The sequence below is a fragment of the Rhea pennata genome, chromosome 9, assembly GCF_028389875.1.
Source record: "Rhea pennata isolate bPtePen1 chromosome 9, bPtePen1.pri, whole genome shotgun sequence".
Taxonomy (NCBI): domain Eukaryota; kingdom Metazoa; phylum Chordata; class Aves; order Rheiformes; family Rheidae; genus Rhea; species Rhea pennata.
Window position 1 is genome coordinate 13,359,366 of NC_084671.1, and position 7,156 is coordinate 13,366,521.

A 7,156-nucleotide genomic window follows, 5' to 3' on the forward strand; every position below is an offset into this window, starting at 1 on the left:
TGGGGAATTAATATCTTTAAATATCTGACAGCTGGAAAATGTGAGCTGTCATTGTTTGAAGCCCCCCTACCGCTCCCCCTGCCCTCCCTGAACCAAACAAGCCTGCCGAAAACAGAAGTAATAAAGCATAAAAGCCAGAACTGGAAATACTGACTCCCCTTTCTCCTGCTGCTCCCGCTGAGGGAAGGGAACAGCTCTGACCTCACCCAGCACTGGCCTCCTGGCCCATGAGGTCCCTTTGCCCTCCCGGCCCCCTGCCCTCGCACCCCCTTGGCTCTGCCCCAGCAAGGTCAAAAGCCTTTGGTGCTTTGAGGCTCTGGGATACGTGCTGGGAGGCCTGGGGGAGGCTGTGGCAGGAGATTTCTCATCTTTCACCCTCTCGGAGCAGCTGTGCTCCATCTCCACACACAGCACTGATGTTGCTGCTGTCCCCATGAGGGTGAATAAACTCCTTTGAGATTGCATGGCTGCTATCCCTGCTGAGCTGCCACAGAGGATGGATGCAAACCAGCTACTCCATATGCAACCCATTGTAAAAATCATTGCTCCTGCCACTTTTCCCAGCTTCACTGATGGCAGATGTCAGAGATTCCAGGAGCTGTCAGCCACAAGTTGAAACAAAACTGTTTCTCTGAAAACTGACATTATGCTAATTCTTCCATATCCATGAATGGTTCAGGATTAGCTACAAGAAAACAGAAATTCAGGGCATAAGACACATACATCAGCTTCCACCAGCCAGTAGCTGTCAACACTTCTAGTAGTATCAATAGTTCATTTATCTCTGAACCTTCAGGCTATTTTCCCCTTCCAATAGCTGAACTTGATCCCATGCCATGAGCCCCATGCACAGGCTTGCCACAGACCTGCTTTAGACAGCACCCTGAGCTTCTCCCCATTTCAGATTGAGCTGGTACCAGCCCCACTGCGAGCATGAAGAACAGTACAGCTAGGAACAAGTGTTTCAGAAGCACCACTTACTGTCTTGTACAGATAATGGACTAAACAAGAAACAACAACAAAAAACATCTCCTGTAGTCTGCAGTCTACTTGTGGTCCATGTGGCTATAAGTGAAATGATTAGCAGCTTTGTTTTCAATGAAAAGCTTTGCAGTTTGTGAGAAATACTGATTGTTGCAGGCCAGAAAGGTTCATTGGAGAAGACTGTCTTCAAGTTTGGCATTCCTGAGTTTTACTCACTCTTCCAACTTCAACCTTCTCAAATATCATAGTGTTAAGCTGATGATAGCAGGACTCTGGTGCCCTGAAGAATTTGGTTCCCTAGATCTGGAAAGAAGATTTGAGGATAATTTTCTGTTCCTTTCCTTTAAAGCTGCCAAGATTTTCATTAAAATTCTTAAAAGTATTATTCTGAAAGTGCTGTGCTCAAGCACTGAAATTACATCTGTTTGGTTTACTTATCAATCATTTTACTTACCCATCATTACCCAAAGATATTCAGTTCCAAGAGGTATTAAGTAACTTAGGCTGATCTGACATTTCCAGGGGTTAGGAATGGACAGGAAAAGGAGTCCCCAAATACCTAGGTCTGTGTAGCTGCTTTCCAGGTTTGTATTAAGTCACAGGCTGGCAGTGGGTTTAATTGCTCATTTTCTCCAGTACCACATCAGTAAAACGACTCAACGGAATTGCCACTGGTCCTGGTCAGTGGATCACATTTAGCTGATCCCTCTCACATCTGGATTGGGCCAGCCTGCATCCCACATCAATAAAAGCCTGCGATATATCCATATGGATTTGTTTTTCCATCCCAGCTGCAGTCAGTGAGGATACTTAGCTCGTGGAGGGTAGCACCTTGCTAGCAAGGTTATTTGTCTGCATTGTCTCATTTTCTTTAACAGATTTTTTTTCATCCCATCTCCCCTGCTTCCTCACACAAAGTTGAGTGGCAGTTAGGAACCACCACTTCTAAGACATTTCCTTCACTTCTAACTTGCCTGCTTCCACGATTACTTTGTAATTAATAGAAGCCAAGAACAGCATTATAACCACACTGCATGGCCATATAAGCATATATAAGCATAACCACAACTTCTTTACTTCCACCCCTCTGGAAACTCGTGTGGAGAGAAGGACCTTAAACAACATACAATTTCTGTTACTGAAAGACATTCCCCAACATACCTTAAAGCAGACAACAGATAAAGGGTTTTGCAGCCTAGGGTAAACTAAACCTACTATTAAGATGGAGAATCCTAGTGTTTCAAAAAGCACATCCACATTTCAGGTTTAACAACAAACAGAAGTGTGGAGTGACAATCTGAAGGCCAGCTAGACATCTAACTCTTGGCTGGTTGGAGAGGAGGAATTATTTCTGGACAAGGCACATTTTCCCCTTTCCTGAAAATCATCTAATTCTTGGCTTCTTGCTCAAGAGGGTAGGACTGTGCCTCTCACCTGTGCTCAGAACCAGGTGCAGACTTCATTCTCTAAAGAAGGACCCATGCTTACAAGCACTAAGGAACAGAACTCTAACGTGAGCCTATAATCTGCAGGGTCGAATGCGACTCAACTGGAATTGCAAAAACTGGGCTCAGGAAATAATTAGGGATGGAAGGAGAACCTTAGCATCTTGACCTGGTCTTTTTCACTCTCTCTCTGATCTGGCAGCATCCTTTAGGACTTAGGTTACTATGTTTCATAAGCAATTGGTTTCCTGAAATTTTGGATGAGAAAGAGATAACAAGCACACATTGAGAGATCTCATCAGCCTACTCATGTAGGTTAAATCCCAAAGAACACTGTATCACTCCAGTTCTTGTTGCTTTAAGAGCTTTTTGCCAAGAACCTCATCAGACCTTAAGACTGTAACAGATCTACAGCAATAGCGCACACATAGGAAAAAATTAAGATCCCAGAGACATTCAGTTTCTCACCCCTTCCTCTGTCGAGTCCCATGCACTTCCACAATGAACAGGAGAATTCTGGTCAAGACAATTCACATGTGTAAGCCACATTTTCCCTGGTATCTTCCTTGCTATATACCCACTAAAACCAAAGAGAGAATCAAAGCACTTCGCAGCAGCTTGTTTCAAAACCTCAGTGGCTCTTTCCAGGCTGTCTGCCTTCTTCCACCTTGCCGTTATCCAGCTGGGAAGCACACATTTATATTCATTTATGTTCAAACAGGCCACCCCACTTAAAAATAAATGGATTAAAAGTTAGTCTGGAAAAAGGATTAAATCCTATTGCACTGCAGTGAAGCCTGCATATTTAGGCTATGATGTAACACAGGCAATGGGAACTCTCCCCTACAAGAGGCATCAGGAATTTTAAAGTTACAGCACAGCCAGCTCTGCTACCTGCGATGCATTTAGCAGATGGTGGAAAAGCATGGCTTTGTCCATTTACGTTTTATCAAATGTTCTAGTTCTTCCAAGTCTAAATAGACATTTAATGACTGCAAATACTCAATGCATTTCTGCAGATGGATCTAAATGGCTCTCTGAACTCACAAGGGTTGTTGCAGCACTTATCTTCAGACAGCAGAAGAATACGCCCACTCATTCATCCATTCACTCACTTTACATCCATCCAAGACCCACATATGGATATTCTGCTTGAACATGGCCTTTCCATTGCAGCAGATGGTTAAGGCTATAAACAACCTGGCTGGTAGGCGGCTACTGAATTTAAACATCAACACCTTCCTGTTTTCACTTCCCACCAGTGACTGTAGCCAGGCCAGTGCTGCTCAGTCTCCAGCTTTCCAGGAGAGAATAACTCCACAGCTGGTAAAGAGATCAGGATCATCTAAGTCTTTTCTACTTTTAGATATCAAAATCTAGCACAAACGTGAGAGAATGCTACCCCCCCCCAAAAAAAAAAAAAAAAAATCCTGTAAGACTGGCCTGGAGAGCCAAAGAGTCAGAATGGTAAAGTAACAGGCATGTCTCCACCAGAGCTGCAAAGACCCTTGACTGTATTTAACGCCTGCTAAGTACAGACCTGGAAGCCACAGCATTGCACAGCCCAGACATCACAGCAACACAGCTAGGGGCAGAGCAGTATGTAAACACTGTAAGTCTGCTTCCAGACCCACATCGGTGGCTCTACATGGTGCTGCACTGCTCCATGCTGAACCACGTGCTGGCTACCTCAAGAAGGTTGCTTCCACATACCCAAAGCAGCCCAGAGATAGCTAGGAACAGATCTCCCAGGACTTGCTAAGCCCCCTCCTCATCTCATCTATACTATGCTAAGCTGCTGGCTCTGAGCATGCTGGGTGTGGGGAAGGAAAGGGGGGGAAAAGAGAAAGCAAAAGTTGCACCAGCTCCTGCAATGAAGCAAGTGTTCAGCAGCATTCAGGCAGACCATTAAAACTTCTGCAAAACCATTTTGCTCCGACTTCCTCTGTGCCTCCCCCCGCCCAGCTCTGCTTACCTCTCTTGTGTAGCACAGCCAGAATACAGGAGATCTGTCATGTTCTTTCTTTTAATTAAGCAAGAGCAATTAGGCAACATACTTAAGAGTTTCTCTAGCAGCTGAGATTGCCATTCTTGGGAAAGGGCTGGCTTCAGGATTAAATCAGCAGCTGTGTTCAAGTGCCAAATCACTGGGTCAGGAAAAAAAAAAAAAGGAGTTTGATATGTAAATAGCCTTGTCACTAGTTACCTCGTGCCTTAAAATGAATTGCTGTGGCTTCACTCCATTAGAGCCTCTGCTTCCTCAGGGGCAAGGCAAGCAAGTAGAGATGGTGCAAAAAATCAAGTAGTTAAATCAGAACCCAGATGATGTTATCTGGAACAGCCTCAAGGAAGATTTAGTCCTGTAAAACCCCAGCATCCTCTTCCGCTACCAAAAACCAGATACATGGAGTCCATCCTTTATCAGTACAGGCTAGGCAGATTCACACATCTGCTGCATCAGGCTTTAAGCTGATGTTTATAATAGCAGAATTGCATAGGAGACAGCCTTTCTCTTCTCAGTTCTTTTGGGTCAACTTCAGACGGCTGCCCACTCCACAGAAAAGCCTCATGGCTCAAGGGGCCTAACGGACACAGGGGTAGAGGAGGACTCAGTCGCGCAGGCTGGGGTTTGCACACCTATTCCACCTAGCTCCACTGGGAATCACAGCTTTAATCCAATCCACATGGTGCTGAAAACATATTCCAAAATTCCCAAGAAAAATTCTGAGCGACTCTCCCACAGAGAGCGTTCAGCAGCTGCAAAGCAAGCTGCACTTGGAGGACAGCGTGGGAGGTGTCACAACTCTTCCTGCTATGTGCCACAAAGCAGCTGCCTGCACTGGCCACCGGGGACAACAGGGCCCCGAGAACACATCCTCATCATGTCTTCTTTATAATCTCCTCTAGGAGCTGTCTGATGCATTTCAGAGGGGATATGACTCCTACAGAGTAGTTTTAAGTGTCTACTCAGTTTCATAATAAACCTCTTATCCTTCACCAGGGAAATCCAGGAAGATGGTACTGACAACAGTGTAGCTGAGAGCATTAAAGATGCTGAATAGCCTCTCCAAGTCATCATCATCAGTTCAGTATATTTGTTTTTTTCTTTAGAGTCAGTCACCAGTGTGGAACAGGATATTGACATAAAATGGCCATAACTGGGATGTTGAGTGGCACATAATGTTTGCTCAGGGAAGCCATAAACATTGCTGGCAAAATTCAAAGAAATCTCATGCTTTAAAAATAAATAAATAAAGCTGTTTTTCCTTCACTTTGATAAAGCTGACAGTTTTCAAGGACATCCACTAAATCCCTCAAACACATATGCTCCACTTCTCTCAGCTGAATGTGTACAAATTTCCAAAGTGCTAAACCTCTTCAAGCCATTCAGCTTCTGCTTTTATTTGTAATGCTTCTGAGATTTTACAGCAGCTATCTGTATTAATGGGGACCAGAAATGAGGCTTCATGTGTAACCCTAAAGGTCAATCGCATCATTTTGCTTGAACTTGCCAGATAACCAAAAGGAAAACAAACACTTGGAGTTTCCCATATGACGAAGAGTGAAGCGCACTGTCCCAAAGCAAAGCAAAAGTCCTGTACTAAGGAGGATGATTTAAAGCAGCAATTCACATCCAATTAAGTAATGGCAACACACACACAGCACCTGGTGTCAGCAAGATAATCCCTCTCCCTTCCAAAGTTACATGGCTTTTTCCTCTGTTCCAAAGGGGAGATCAAACACTTGCTGCTATTTTGGGAGAATGCTACCAGAAGAAATTTGTATTCGAAATTAAACTCAACTCCGCCCATCTAAAGGGAGTTCTGCAGCCTTAGGACAGCAACAAGCAGGCTCTGCCCAGTCCTGTCTATGGACTATCATATGACACAGAGTGCAGTTGCCACAGCAGAAATCCCACCAACAGAGAGTGGGGAGAGTTTTACAGCCTGAAACTGCTAGGAATACTAAACAAGTTCCAGATTAAAAGTCATCTCATCCTACACTGGATAGCCCTGGGGCCACCAACATGGGGAACAATATGCACTGCATGTCCTGCACTCCAAAGGTTGTTGCACTCTGTACAGCTTCATGGGTTCAGTCCCCCAAAGACACCATGGAGGCTGGGAGCACAGAGGACCTGCCTTAGCTCTGACACAATGGCATGCAGACTCCTCATGTCCTGAAATGGGTGGGACATGACCCACCACAATCATTTCAAGTACCCACTACCAACAACGTGAACCAGCAACCACATCTCCTCTAGCTATGAGACCTGGTAGCTCTGCCCTTGCCACTTCTACAGCCCAACAGGCTGTCACACTCAAAAGGAAACCTCTGGAGTTCAAATCAGGAGAAAGTCACAGTCACCAATAGCCTGTGTTCTACATAGAAGTTACAGCGCTGGAGGACAAAGTACTCAAAAGAAGCAATAGTGGTCTGAAATGACTGCACATAGCAGCAAAGTTAAGAGTTATTTTGCTCCTGATGAGACAAAAGCAGCCCAACATCTCTTGATAGCTTCCTAAAGAGTCTCTTCCTAACCATCCCCACTTCTACCTAAAGGGAGAAGGAACTGTGTACTACCGTTCACACCCCAGTATCAGCACCCATTCCCTTTCACCAAACTCTGCTTAGATTCAGATTTAAATCCCCACAAGCAACAGATGGGCTCTCAGAGCAAGACAGGAAACCTAACCGCAGGAAAGGGGACTGTATATTTAAATTTC

At 44.7% G+C, this 7,156-nt stretch overlaps 1 protein-coding gene across 2 annotated transcripts in view; it reads right to left on the reverse strand.

Moving 5' to 3' along the window:
• Positions 1-4,440, reverse strand: part of P3H2 (prolyl 3-hydroxylase 2) — a 54,870-nt gene extending 50,430 nt beyond the window's left edge. Inside the window, exon 1 of one of the 2 annotated variants that reach the window (XM_062582606.1) lies at positions 4,405-4,440. The gene's annotated coding sequence lies outside the window, so the exon portion shown is untranslated. Of the gene's footprint in view, positions 1-2,897; positions 2,919-4,404 lie in introns of those variants that run through there. The other variant, XM_062582605.1, reaches the window with a different exon arrangement.
• Between the last annotated feature and the right edge of the window lie 2,716 nt (positions 4,441-7,156).